Below are 16,265 nucleotides of genomic sequence, written 5' to 3'. Positions count from 1 at the left end.
CATATCAGCAGAATACCTCTGATTGGACATAGAGAAGAAAAAGAAAGCCACATTGAAATGAGACTCATTACAAAATGCATTTGTGATAAAAGATACATATGAAATAATTCCAAGTTCTTAAAAATTATAAAAGAAGAGTCATAAAAAAATTAATAATTTTCACTTTATACTTTTAATAAATTAAAGAAAAAAATTTAATCTATTCTGTGCTGGTTCAATACCAGAAAAATAGAGCTAATGATATCTTAGAGGTTGGAAGTATTATTTCTTTACATCTACTTATCTCTTTTTATGCATCCACTCAATAAATCCATTGAGAATATCTGTCATTTTTTAAAGAGTTGGCTACTTTTAAAATTTTTATATAAGCAAAAATCTCAATGAAGGACTTCTCTCTGTTTTTGCTTGATAAAATTAAATTCGAGGCCAGGAGCAGTGGTTAAGGCCGGTAATCACAGCACTTTGGGAGGCCAAGGCAGGCAGATTATCAGGTCAGGAGTTAGAGACCAGCCTGACCAACATGGTGAAACCTTGTCTCTACTGAAAATTAAAAAGAAAAAATTAGCCAGGTTTGGTGGCACACGCCGAGTAATCCTAGCTATTCGGGAGGCTGACGCAAGAGAATAGCTTAAACCCAGGAGGGGGAGGTTGCAGTGAGCCGATATCATGCCACTGCACTCCAGCCTGGGTGACAGAGTGAGACTTCATCTCAAAAAAAAAAAAAAAAAAAAGATTAAATTGATATTTACCTAGTTAAAGTTTTGCAATTTTCTACCAGTCTTTTTCTTTACATTAAAAAAATCAAACGTATTTTAGATACAGGGAGTACACGTGAAGATTTGTTACATAGGTATACTGCATGATGCTGAGGTTTGGAATATGAATCCACTCTCCCTGGTAGTGAGCATAAAACCCAGTAGATATTTATTTACCTTTTTTAAAATTATATTTGAAGTTCTGGGATACATGTTAAGAATGCACAGGTTTGTTACATAGGTATACATGTGCCATGGTGGTTTGCTGCACCCATCAAGCCATTGTCTACATTAGGTATTTCTCCTAATGCTATCCCTCCCCTAACCCCCACCCCTTGCTATTCCTCCCCTATCACCCCCTGCTATCCCTCCCCTACCCCTGACCCCCGGCTCTCCCTCCCCAACCCCCATCCCCAGAAAGGCCCTGATGTGTGATATTCCCTTCCCTGTGTCCATGTGTTCTCATTGTTCAACTCCCACTTACAAGTGAGAACATGTGGTGTTTTGGTTTCTGTTTCTGTGTTAGTTTGCTGAGAATAATGGTTTCCATCTTCATCCATGGCCCTACAAAGGACATAAACTCATACTTTTTATGGCTGCATAGTACGCCACATGTCTATGTGCCACACTATTTTTACTCAGTCTATCATTGATGGGTATTTGGGTTTGTTCTAAGTCTTTGCTATGGTGAATAGTGCTGCAGTAAACATGTGTACATGTGTCTTTATAGTAGAATGACTTATATTCCTTTTAGTATATACCCAGAAATGAGATTGCTGGGCCAAATGGTATTTCCAGTTTTATATCCTTGAGGAATCACCACACTGTCTCTCACAATGGTTGAACTGATTTGCAATCCCACGAACAGTTAAATGCATTCCTATGGATCTACATCTTCCCCGGCATCTGTTGTTTCCTGACTTTTTAATGATCGCCATTCTAACGGGTGTGAGATGGTATCTCACTGTGCTTTTGATTTGCATTTCTCTAATGGCCAGTGATCATGAGCTTTTCTTTTCATGTTTGTTGGTCGAATAAATGTCTTTTTTAGATAAATGTCTGTTCATATCTTTTGCCAACTTTTTGATGGATTTGTTTTTATTTTGTAAATTTGCTTAAGTTCCTTGTAAATTGTAGACATTAGCCCTTTGTCAGATGAATAGATTGCAAGAATTTTCTCCCATTCTGTAGGTTTCTTGTTCACTCTACTGATAGTTTCTTTTGATGTGCAGAAACTCTTTAGTTTAATGAGATCCATTTGTCTATCTTGGCTTTTGCTGCCATTGCTTTTGGTGTTTTAGTCATGAAGTCCTTGCCCATGCCTATGTCCTGAATGGTATTGCCTAGGTTTTCCTCTAGGGTTTTTATGGTTTTAGGTCACTGACTCCATACTTCAGGTGTGATCCAGCTGCCTCCGCCTCCAAAAGTGCTGGGATTACAGATGTGAGTCACCACATCCTGCCAAGGACAGCTTATTTTATTTTATTTTTTTGTGGACAGCCCAGTGCTTACATAGATTACAAATGCTTATCCAAAATCTGTGATCTAAAATTTGTTAAAAATCAAGTTTTTTATTATTTGTACATTGATGAATGATAGAAACGGATGGGGAAGCTATTTATAGTCTTTATTTATACAAGCTTATGAATAGTCATACACTTCAGTACATAAATATTTATAGAGTTGATTGTGGAGTGCTCCCCTAAACCAAATTGGATATGTTAAACACTATATGGTGCATCAATATATTATGTGCCAAAAATCTGATACATACTGAATTGCAAAACATATCTGATCTCAAGGGTTTCTAACCCAAAGGCATCAAGAACATACACTCAACCATTTATCCCCCAGAAATAGCTACATTGACTACCATTTTTAAGATTTTTATTTATATTTTCATAACACTTTTGCTGACCCATTGATTTCTGCACGCTCTGCTGAGAAATATATGTAACCAAATCTGATTTACATATTTGTGAATCACGTGTGGGGACAACAGTAGGCGATCACATAGTGGCCTTGATATTTAAAGTCCTACAGGACAAGACAATGCCAGATAGTAAGAAGCAAAAGATGAGGGAGGCTCGTCACCGTGAAATCTACAGAGCAACACTAGTTACATAAGGGATCTTTCAGGCTCACTAACAACATAAATTGTAGCTATGGTTCTTTATAATGAGTTTGGCTAATAACCATTGGGTCAGATATGCATCTGCATTTCATCCGAATGCTAACATTAATTTTCAGTGATCATTCAGTGTAAAGTGAAAAAGAGAAGTTGCATTTTTCTAACTGTCCATTAATTTGCAATGACCACCAAGTGTTTTAAAATTGCTGCTTAAGAATTCATTTAAAAGTCAGGCTCCCACCCAGTGTGTATAAGTGGGTGGGATGATTGCTGGAGAGGGTTTATTAACTCTTCCAGTTAATAAAACACAAGCAAATCACTACCACCTGTCAACTGAGTGACCTTGGACATATTATCAAATCACTCCGGTACTTCCATCTCCTACTTGTAAAAATAAGATAAATACATCTTTTTATGAAATACAAGAAATTAATATAAAATATTCTCTTATCAGGCATGACATTCCAAGGGGTTAGACAATACCTTCCAGAATTTGAGGACAAAAAAGTTTTCATTTTGGTCAATATTAAATTATTTATTACATATTTTGTTATATATATACACATAGAATTTAAATATCACACTTACATTTGACAGTGTATGCATTATGATAAATTATTAAATACTAAGACTATCACTAGTCCAGTTAAAAAACAGAACATTGCCAGCACACTAGACACCCAACTGTCAACCTCTAAAGAGCACCCTTGCTCTTCTCACCAAAGAGCCACTGACCTATGTGATTAAAGACAACTTCAAAGCTACATTTGCATATCTATTTCTTTTGGAAACCCAATCATATTCTATTAATGATAAGCTCATAAACATGGAAAAAAGCTACAATTGATGAAAATAATAGGAATTGTAAAAAGTCAAAACATATTCTGAAATTAGTTAAAATGGCTCCAAGTTATTGTATATTTTACATGAGGTAAGAGATGTACTTTATGTTTTATATATCTAATTGCTTTCTGATATCACTTTAGATATCTAATTTTCAGAAATCTACTTTGAGATAGTAAGCATTTTTTACTAGTAAATGTCAAATGAAATCACAGTCTCATAAAAGAAAACAGTATTTATAATAATCATCTCAATAATTGTTTTTATGCTGAAAATCAAAAGTCTGAGAAGAGTTTAATCCCTACATCAAGCTTTCAATAACACGCTTCTGTAAAAAAATACATTTTTACTAATTAAACATTATTTTCCTTATAAAATATCTCTAAATGTGATATTCACTTTTATAAGGTTATCATTTTTTAGAAATAATTATGTATAAAAATATTTAAATGTTCATAATCAAATGAAATAAAATAGAGAATTTTAACTGAAAAATGAAGGAATAAGAGGCTTCATGAGACATCTAGCCAGGAATAAGACATATCAAGGTATACTAATAAGATGAATTATTCAGCAAATATGTTGAGCCAAGTTAGTTTTCCAGGAAGAGTTAATCTAATTCCGGGTTAGGCTAAAAGGTGTATGTCAAGAACTCTGAAGGTTCTGAAATGATTGTATATTTAGAAGACGCCATCATCTCAGCCCAAAATCTCCTGAAACTGATAAGCAACTTCAGCAAAGTCTCAGGATAGAAAATCAATGTGCAGAAATCACAAGCATTTCTATATACCAATAACAGACAAACAGAGAACCAAATCAAAAGTGAACTCTCATTCACAATTGCTACAAAGAGAATAAATACCTAGAAATACAACTAACAAAGGATGTAAAGGACCTCTTTAAGGAGGACTACAAACTACTGCTCAATGAAATAAGAGAGAACACAAACAGATGGAGAAACATCCTATACTCGTAGTTGGGAAAAATCAACATCATGTAAATGGCCATACTGCCCAAAGTAATTTATAGATTCAATACTATTCCCATCAAGCTACCTTCTTCACAGAAATGGAAAAAAAAACACTTCAAACTTCATATGGAATCAAAAGAGAGCCTGCATAGTCAAAATAATTCTAACCAAAAAGAACAAAGCGGGAGGCATCATGCTGCCTGACTTATTACAAGGCCACAGTAATCAAAACAGCATGGTACTGGTACCAAAACAGGGACATAGACCAATGGAACAGAACAGAGGCCTCAGAAGCAACACCACACATCTACCATCATCTGATCTTTGACAAACCTGAGAAAAACAAGCAATGGGGAAAGGATTCCCTGTTTAATAAATGGTGTTGGTCTGGCTAGCCATGTGCAGAAAGCAGAAACTGGACCCGTTCCTGACATCTTACAGTAAAATTAACTCCAGATGGATTAAAGATCTAAACGTAAGACCTAACACCATAAAAATGCTAGAAGAAAACCTAGGCAACACCATTCAGGACATAGGCATAGGCAAGGACTTCATGGCTAAAACATCAAAAGCAATGGCAGCAAAAGTGAAAATAGACAAATGGGATCTAATTAAATTCCAGAGCTTCTGTACAGCAAAGAAAACAATCAGTAGAGTGAACTGGTAACCAATAGAATGGGAAAAAAATTTTGCAATCTACCCATCTGACAAAGGGCTAATATCCAGAATCTACAAAGAACTAGAACTGATTTACAAGAAAAAAACAAACGAGCCCATTCAAAAGTGGACAAAGTCTATGAACAGACACTTTACAAAATAAGACATATATGAGGCCAACAAACATATCAAAAAATGCTCATCATCACTGGTCATTAGAGAAATGCAAATCAAAACCACATTGAGATACCATCTCACACCAGTTAGAATGGTGATCATTAAAAAGTCTGGAGACAACAGATGCTGGAGAGGATGTGCAGAAATAGGAACACTTTTACACTGTTGGTGGGAGTGTAAATTAGTTCAACCATTGTGGAAGACAGTGTGGCGATTCCTCAAGGACCTAGAAATAGAAATATCATTTGAACCAGAAATCCCATTCCTGAGTATATACCCAAAAATTAAAATTGTTATATTATAAAGACACATTCACATGTACGTTCATTGTGGCACTGTTTACAATAGCAAAGACCTGGAACTAACACATATGTCCATCATCAATAGACTGGATAAAGAAAATGTGGCACATATGCACCATGGAATACTATGCAGCCATAAAAAACAATGAGTTCGTGTCCTTCATAGGGACATGGATGAATCTGGAAACCATCATTCTCAGCAAACTGTCACAAGAAAAGAAAACCAAACACTGTATGTTATCACTCGGAGGCAGGTGTTGAATAATTAGAACATGTGGACACAGGGAGGGGAGCCTAACACACTGCCGTCCATAGTGGGGAGGTTGGGGGAGAGACAGCAGTGGTGGGAAGAGTGTGGAGGGGTAATGAGGGGGAAAATACCACATATAGGTGATGGGGGGGATGAAGGCAGCAAACCACCTTGCCATGTGTGTATCTATGCAAGCATGATCTGCACATGTACCCCAGAACCTAAATTACAATAAAAAAAAAGATGACTAAAAAAATAACAAGTCAGACTGTCACAGTTCTGTAGTTGCTGGCAGAAGGAAAGAGACTCCTGGGTCAAACATAAAGAACTTTATTACTTACAGCACAGCAAACAGAATGAGCTTCATGTTCACACTGTTTTTTCACTGCCCCCAAAGTCCCTTGGAGACGATACAGAGGCAGCCATGCAGCTGCTGTATGGGCGGTGATCTTGTGTCATTGCTGTGGAAACTTGAATTTAGGAAACCTCTTTTTTCTTTTTAAAGAAGGTTGCTAGCCCACCTGTCCTGCCATTGCCCTGGCTATTTCCTATACAATCATCTTCAGAAAGATCATCTGGATCAAAGGAAGTGAAGAAGTGTCATGATAAATTGTCACTCAAAAGGATGGAACATGGTGATTTTTCAGTTTGAAAACCACAAAATTAGCAGGCTTTACTATCTTACTTAAAGATAGTCAGTTATTTACAAGCCAAGAAAAAACGTTAAGATGTTTCAATAATTTCTAAAAACATTCTATAAATAAATGATTGAAATTATTGATAGAAACTATTTAATTGATAGAAAGTATTGATAGAAATTATTTTTGTAAACCAAATACATTTCCACATTATTATGGCTACTGAAAAATAACACATAAGTTTTGTGTTACAGCTTTGTTATAACATCATTGAATTCCAATATTTTTCCTCTACTTCTAGTGATATTTTGTGCCTAAAATATATATATATGCAATTTGCTAAAAGAAAAAAAAGAGCCTCACCAGCCAGCCAAAGTTTATACATGAATGTATACATACATTCACACTCACTCATTCACATACACATATAATTTACAGATTGGGGAAATGATAAACACATTTTACTTAAGTGCATTTTTTTTTTTAGTTACTGAATAAGGATAAAACTAGAGGAAACAATTTTTTCATTATCACTCTCTTTACAAATAAATAAAATGCATGTCCATCGTATTTCCTCTGATTGAATTCTTTTTTTTTTTTTTGAGATGGAGTCACTCTCTGTTGCCCAGGCTAGAGTGTAGTGGCCTGATTTCGACTCACCACAACCTCTGCTACCCAGGTTCAAGCAATTCTCCTGCTTCAGCCTCCTGAGTAGCTGAGACTACAGGCACCTGCCACTATGCCCAACTAATTTTTGTATTTTTAGTAGAGACGGGGTTTTACTACGTTGGCCAAGCTGGTCTCAAACTTCTGACTTTGTGATTTGCCAACCTCGGTCCCCCAAAGTCCTGGGATTACATGCGTTAGCCACTTGCACCCAGCCCCCTCTGACTGAATTCTATGGTGTCATTTCTCATGTTTAAATTCCTCAAGCTTGTGACTGCTATTTTTTAATGCAGTATGTTGTATATGGCATAAAATATTCAAAGAAGAACCTAAACTATAAAATTAAATGGTAGATAATAGAATATGACTGATTGGTGTAGCACAAAGTATAATTTCATATATTTATATTTATTTTAAAAATAAAATTTCCAATTAATAAATAAGCTCAGTTTATTAGTAGACACAGAAAGTAAAAAGGCAGAACCAAATTCTTAGCTTCTTGTTCATAGTACTACATTAAAGTGAGAAAATAAAAAGGCTGAATATTATTTAGTTAAACACATTAATGTAATATTATCAGTCATACTGAAAATTACTAAGGGAAAGAAATAATAGAATGATGCCTTGGGCATCGAAGGCTATCTCTTTATCTTATCCTGGGTGAAATGACTTGCATGATTTCATTTGTTATCAAGTTTTAAAACTTTAAATAGCTTTTCAGTGTCAAAATTTCAAAATAATGTGAGTATGATGAGTCATTTGATGCAATGTATTTACAAATGTATTCTGCAATGAAGTCATATGTTAATCATAAAACATTGTTCAGAACCGAATAGGAAAAAATAAGGACTGATTTGTTTGTATGATGTTCTCATATTCGGTATTCTTGAAATGTTGAAATATTAGGACTTTAGATTCTATGAAGCCATTAGGTTTCTACAATTTCCTAATTGCTTAGTGTTCTCACCCCTGCAGGGTATGTGTGTGAGTTGTGTCTGTGTATATGTGCATATGTTAAGTCAACTACTAAGTGGAAGCTACTTTCACTATCAGCATTCCATTCCACTTGGCTTAAATTTATTTCACACAACAAAAGAAGATATGTTATGAAAATTCAGAGTAATAAACTAACTAGTCTACCACATAGTGTAGTTACGGACTGGCCTTTCCAATTTTCTCTTAGACATGATAGTTTTTAACTTAAGGGAGATATAAAATATTGTAATTACCATGTAGCAAGGTAAAACATATTCTCTACTTAGCCAAAGCATCCCTTTAATTAAGTTAGGAGTATACATATTCAAACATAAAATTTGCACATATAATGAAAGGGGCAGGATAGTTGTGGTCTAGGTGAAAATAGACTAATAAAATATGTATACGAAAATGATGTGCCAACTTTTTAAAGAAGGGATTAGTCACGACTCTTGTCTATCCAAGGCATAGCATCTATTTTGTGTTCAAAGGCCATAATTATTTCAAAATTAGGCATTGGAGGAAACCAAATAATTAGTCTAGTACAGCTGCTGTAAAACACTACTGGCACAGACATTGATCTCATTAAAAATTTGGCAAAGTATCTTATAAGCAATACTCCTGGGAAAATGAAACAATTTAAACACCTAAGTAATTTTTTTAGAAACTAAGGAAGTGTACATGGAGGACTTCCAATTTTGCTGATGAGTTTAAAAGGCAACGTAAAAAGTAATCCATCATTACTTGTTTTGTTGGCACAGAGTAAAGTATAATTTTACATATTTATATATTTTTAAAAATAAAATTTCCAATTAATAAATAAGCTCGGTTTATTAGTAGACACAGAAAGTAAAAAGGCAAAACCAAATTCTTAGTTCTGCCTATTTATTAAAAATTACCTTATATTTAGTTTGTTCAGAATTGCACTGTTCTATTCAGTTCAGAATATTTTTCTTTGAACTTTTTTCCTGAGTTTTTGTTAGTTTTGTTTATATTCTTTGTAATCTATGTGCTTATTTTCAAATTTCAATTTTGTTTCTTTAAAAATAACTCACTATAAAATATGTCTATTAAACGTGTAATATATATATATATTTTTTAAAGAATAATAATAAAATAAATACTTGGATACACACTAACAAACTTAAAAAATGAAATGTTCATGAAAATTTAAGGTCCTCTGTGTGTCTTGATTACATCTTCCTCTCTCCACCCTAGAATTACAGTGATCCTGATTTTTGTGATTTACTTTTTGCTTTGCTTTCTAGTTTTAGTCAATATATAAATGGCTACAAATACATATTATTTTGTTTTGCCTATTTTTAATACCAATAGTGTGCAATTTTACAATTTTCAGCAAAGCAAAATTTTGTTTATCTACAGCATCATATTTTTCTGTAATTTGTATAATATTGTCTCTTAAGTTTCATCTGCTTGTAATTCCATCCATGCTGAAAATTGTAGCTGAAAATAACACATTTTTCCATGCTGTAGAGTATTCAACTGCAAAAATATCCCTGTCATCTATTTATTTACTCCTCATACTACTCGTGATTTATTCATTTCTCTATTAAGGGATACTAATATTTTTGATTTTCCAAAAGAAGATATTTGAATTTATCTAATTTTTCTCTTTTTGTTTCTTTAGGGTTATTCTAATTGTTATAACTTCTTAAAACGAAAGCCTAGCTAATTAATTTTAGATGTTTCTATATGTAAATACTTACATAATTACATACATACAAATGCACACTCAAACATATATACATGTGTCTGTGCATGTGTGTGTGTGTGTGTACAATCCCCAAATTTGAAATTTAGTATTTGTTATGGTTATTACTTTTCCAAATATTTTCTAAGCCTCACTATGCTTTATGGAATGATACATAACATATATTTAGTAAGGTTTTAATTTCTTAAACATATTGTTTTATGGGAGAGTGGGTTTTCTGTTTTTACTGATTTACAACTTATTTTACTGTGGTCAGCTTGTGAAAAGGTCATAATAGACCTTTAACTTTTGTTAAGGCTCAATCAAAGACTTTGTAGTTCATGGTTATTTTTTAAGGTTTTTAATTTATTTTTATTTTAGTAAAGTTCACATAACATAAAATTTACCATCTTAACAATTCTTTAGAGTAGGGTTTAGTAGCATCAAGTATATTTACACTGCTGTGCAACTATTATCATGGTTAATTTTTTAAAGTTCCTTAACCTCACAACTGTTGCCTACATTGTAAAATGTATCCCTGAAAACATCTTGGCTAATTCTGTTCAAATTGTTTAATTTTTGTTGTTGCTGTTGCTGGTTTTGTTTTGCTTTAGAGTCTCATTCTGTCACCCAGGCTGCAAGGTAGTGGTTTAAGCTTGGCTTAGATACCACCTCCACCTCCAGGGCTCAGGTGATTCTCATACCTCAGCCCCAGAAGTAGGTTTGACTAACCAGGCCACCACACCTGGTTAATTTTTGTATTTTTTGTACACATGGGGTTTCTCCATGTTGCCCAGGCTGGTCTGGAACTCCTGGGTTCATATGATCCCCCTGCCTCATCCTCCCAAAGTGTTAGAATTGGTGACAGGCATGAGTCACTGTACCCAGCCCAAATTGTTTAATTCTTATGAGTTGTTATATTTAGTGGATCTATCAATTACTAAAAGAAATATATTAAATTGTGCAAAATTTGTTAACCTCTCCATTAACTTCTATTAATTTTTGTTTTATAAAAATCATGAATATTTGTATCACAGAAACTGTCCCTGATATTTGCCTGGTCAGAAGTAGAGGGCTGTATACCAAGCCTAAATATTAAAATGAATAAACCTAACAAATAAACTCTTATACAAAAAAAAAAGTCCAACCTTCTCTCTTGACAAATTATTACATTCTTAAAGAACTGGAAAGGCAGAGAAAATTTTAAAATTCTTGGATTTCATGAAGTTTCTTTCTGGGAAGAGAGCCTATGAGGAGGGTCAGATCAGACCCTGAAATCTGGTCTCTGTCCCCCTTCTCTGTCTTTTCACCACCAGCTCCGTATGACCCTTGCGGTTCATTCAGGCAGACAGCACAGTTTTGGCTGTCTCACCCCTGCTTCCATCGTGGTGAGTCCTCCAGAAGATTGAATTACTCAAGAGGCCACATATTCCACTCAAGCCTTGGAATATGACCTAGAGAAGACATAACCAGTAGGTAGGTGGTTGTGAGTGTGGACATGAACTACATTTGAGTGCAACCTCTTGGCCCAGTGGACTCTTCACCAAATAGGGAAAAGGTCATTGCAGAGAAGGAAAGGCAGGTCCTCCAATGTGCATGCCTGAGGCCTGCTTCCCTTCTTAAGTAAGTCTAAGCATATTACTGATGTGGGGTATTATACAAGTTCAGAAATGCGTATCATCTTGATTAGTCAAACATCTGAAATTTATGATGAAAACTTTATTCCATGTAATAGCTTTGCTTTTGTTTATATTGTCTGTCATACCTAAAGCTATATAAGGTTTTATTAAAGATTAAGCATTACTCAATCTATCTTTTCTCATCCATTCTGTATCCTTATGTTTTCTATGTTTCTTACGCAAGTAGGATTTTATTAGATGTTTTTTGTATCATAGCTAGGCAATTTTGCCCATTTACATTTATTATGATTATGGTTATTTGTAGATTTAACTCTAACAATGTATTATGGAATCATATTTGTCACTACACCCCTTTATAAAAATTTTAATTCTTTCTTATTTAACTTCTTTTGGATTAATGGATTTTTAAATGGTTTTCATTTTCATTTTTCTTTTCTTGTGTGCACATTATACAGTTTATATGTATTTGATTTGTGTTCACAGTTTTGGCACACATTAAATAAAGGCTAATGTTTTCAAACTCTTTACCTGCTTGTAGGGGATGGGAGTGTGGTTCCCAGGTCAATGAAGTTCTGTTCGCAGGGGGACTATGGCTGCCTCTGCTGTGTCATGCGTGTTGCCCATGAAGTTGGGGAAAGTCAGCAGTTACAGGCCGCACCCAGTTCCCATGCAAACCAAAAGGCTGGTCTCACTTCCATGATGACGCCAACAGCGCTGAGTTTATTTCCAAGCAGTGGGTGAGCAGAGCTGAGAACTTGCTCTGGGATACCAGCCTCCTGGCTGAGAAAGCAAGCAGAGCTTTCAAGTTTCCTACCTCTCTGCCTCCCTGCATATGCACTCCAGATTCACCTCTTCCCCCAAGTTCTGTCCGAGAAACTTTGCATTCAGTTGGAATTGTTACAAAGTTCAGGTAAAGGTTTCTTTCTCCCTGTGGTCTTTTCCCAGTTCCTCTGTCAGCCCTCCCCAAGGACCCCAGTGAGACAAAGTCAGAAATGGCTTCCCTGGGGACCTGGAGAGCCCAAAGTGCTCTTCCCGCTGCTTCCTCTACTCCTGTATTTAGCTCAGCTCTCTAAATTATCTCAGCTTCAGGTAGGGTCAAATTTTTCTCTGGTGATCTGGACCTTCAGGTTCCCCAGTGAAGGTGTGTGTTTGGGGTAAACGATCCACTTTTCTCACTTTCACATGTTGGGAACTCACAGTATTTAGGCTGCCTCTTGGGTCCTACAGGAGCAATACACTTCCTTCAAAGGGTCAGTGGATTCTCTAGGCTTTCCTGGTATGTTCCTATAGCCATTCTTGAAGCAAAAGTTCTTGACCAACTAACTTTTTAACTAATATGAGCTTGGATCGTTTATAAATGATGAGGAATCAGCACTACACAAAGCAATAATATCTGTAATTTTTATATTTGCATCCCACTAAGGGGAGACAGAAAAAAAGTAAATATGTAAGTGATATCTTAGGTTATACGTATGAGGTAGAAAAGTGTAACAGAAAAAGAGAATAAGAAGTGGGTAGCAGACTGCTATGGTACATGTGATGCTCATGTCAGATTGCCCCAGGAAGCTGACGTTGAAAGAGAGTGCTGAAAGAAGGGATCCAGGCATGGGGAGAGATAGCAAGGGAAATTCTGAGAAAAAGCAGAAAGAAAATCTCTCCAGCTTTTATTAGGTTGGTCCAAAAGTAATTGCAGTTTCTGCCATTAAAAGAAATAGCACTACTTCCCTTAAGAAGAAAGAATGGGGTAAACCCAGGGTTTAGGGATGGGGGAGACAGGTCTGCACCAGCTCCAAAAATGTGACCTCAGAGCTCTGCCATGAAGAGTCTGGAGCTTTAGCCACTCGGTATGATTGTATCCTGTGAGAACAGGTAGCCTGAGGTAGAGGTATGCCCCACCGCAGAAGCTCAGAAAAAAATGACAGTTTTGACAACGAAACTGTTTGTGTATTTCGTTAATAGGCCAGGTGCTGTTAGCCCAGTGTCTTCACTATCCTCTTGGTATCTCGTAAAAGAACTGATGATACAGAATTTTAGCGGGTCCATAAGACTATGTATGTGGTGGGCAGAGTCAGGCTGCAGTGGCTGAGGCAGTGGCTGCTATGTAGAAGACAGCTTGAGGGCAAAGATCAGCTGAGCACACCTCAGTTCAAGTTCCTTTGCAGGTGCAGATAATGATGAGCCTACATTTGTGGGAAATGGCCAAGGCATTGGTATTTTCACTGCTGACAAGATCACAAGAGCACCAAGACAATGAAGCCTCTGTGCTCTGCCTCCAGTACAGTTAAATCTGAGCAGAAGAGGAGGCAGAAATTGTTTTTAAAAGAAAGATAAGTATGTGGAATGACCAAATTATGGAAGAAATGGAGTGGACTCTAAAATTATGCATCCTTTGCATAGATGTGCCTAAAGATTAATTACGTCATTCAAATGATTACTTCAGGTGAGAATTCTGAAAGTCGAGATCTACAAAATCTGGGATTAAATCATAAATGTAATAATGGCCACATTTTAGCGGAAAGCAGTAAACAAATCATTCAGATTTCTTTGTGAAATAGTATATGACCAACACCAAAATGAAGAAATAGACATAGTATATTCAAAGTAATCACCGCTTCTTTTTTTCATTGTAAGAACCACTATTAAGATGATGGTCACTGAACAGATTTTCAGCATTAGACACTGAAGGAAATGTTCAACCTGGATGATCATAGCAAAGACACTTTAATTTAATTTTTTTAGTTCTAGTGGTAATATAATGTTTCCTTGATCTTGTTTCTAAATTTTTGAACAAAGATGAAGGGATAGAAAACACCAATAACAAATTCCAGAGAAATTTGTGTTCGACGTTATGGATTAGTATATGACACTTGCTTATTTTTGAAAATTTATTTCTTATACTTAAAGTTCTGGGGTACATATGCAGATTGTGCAGGCTTGTTGCATAGGTATACACATGCCATGGTAGTGGTTTGCTGCATCCATCACCCCGTCATCTACATTAGGTATTTCTCCTAATGCTATCCCTCCCCAAGCCCCACAACCCCTGCTATTCCTCCCTTAGTCCCCCACTCCTCATGCCCTGGTATGTAATGTTCCCCTCCCTGTGTTCATGTGTTCTCATTGTTCAACACCCACTTATGAGTGAGAACATGTGGACACTTGCTTTTTAATAGGCTTTCCAGAGTACACAGGGCACAGGAAAAATAAAATGAGTGGTGCAAAAAGCCTGAGATTTACATGTTAAACTTGCTGCAAGGTAGAGACTATCTCTTAACAACCTCAATTCTCAATTATCCCAAGGAACCAGATTTCAGTTCCAATTTTAGAACTAGTAATAGTAGGAGGCCAAGGCGAGTGGATCACGAGGTCAAGTGATCGAGACCATCCTGGTCAACAAGGTGAAACCCCGTCTCTACTAAAAATACAAAAATTAGCTGGCATGGTGGCCCGTGCCTGTAGTCCCAGCTACTCGGGAGGCTGAGGCAGGAGAATTGCTTGAATCCAGGAGACGGAGGTTGCGGTGAGCCAAGATCTGGCCATTGCACTCCAGCCTGGGTAACAAGAGCAAAACTCCGTCTCGAAAAATAAAAAAATAAAAAAAAAGATCTAGTAATAGTGTTACTCAGCACATTCCATTATAATCCCAAGGATCATTACTTCATTGGCTTGAATCTACTTGTAATGACACACTCAACTAAAAATTGTCCTTTCTTAATAACGCCGTATTTTTAAAACCAATTTTGAACTTTATATATATTAAGTTTATAATTGTTTCTTCCCAGTTTTCTAGGTAAGTTACATCTTCCCTCTTCTGGCTTTCCTGATTTTGTCTTGTTGTCTTGGATGTAGGAAGGATTCATTTGACTTTGTTTCTATCATATTTGATATTATTTGATTTAACTCATCTCTCGACTCATTTAATATTCAACATATTTCCTTCATTTCCCACACTGTCATTGTACATTTTATCATTATGCCAGCCATAAAATTCAGTTCAGTAGTAAGCAAGTTTTATAGAACATGGTTGGTGATTGCCCTCTAGAATATAGCAAAGCTCTCTTTATTCCTTTGCATAAGTTCTGTTTTAGGTAAAATTTCATGTTATTATAGGAAAGTGTACTTTGGCATGAATAAATGGAGGGATGCATTTATTGTGCTTTCTGATTTTTCAGTATTTATAAAAGAACTTTGCGACCAGGCATGGTGGCTCACGCCTGTCAATACCAGCAACTTGGGAGGCCAAGGTGGGTGGATCCTGAGGCCAGGAGTTCAAGAGCAGTCTAGCCAACATGGTGAAAACCCTGACTGCAAAAATCAGCCGGGCATGGTGGTGCATGCCTGTAATCCCAGCTGCTCAGGAGGCTGACACAGGAGAATCACTTAAATCTGGGAGGTGGAGGTTGCAGTGAGCCAAGGTGACACCAGTGCACTCCAGCCTGGGTGACAGAGTGAGACTCCATCTCAAAAAAACAAAAACAAAATAAATAAATAAATAAATAAAACAAGCTTGCATTATTAAAGTAACAGCATTGCGATTTTTCAAGTCTATT

This window comes from Callithrix jacchus, chromosome 3 (assembly GCF_049354715.1).
Source record: "Callithrix jacchus isolate 240 chromosome 3, calJac240_pri, whole genome shotgun sequence".
Taxonomy (NCBI): Eukaryota; Metazoa; Chordata; class Mammalia; order Primates; family Cebidae; genus Callithrix; species Callithrix jacchus.
Note: the sequence above shows the minus strand (reverse complement) of the source record.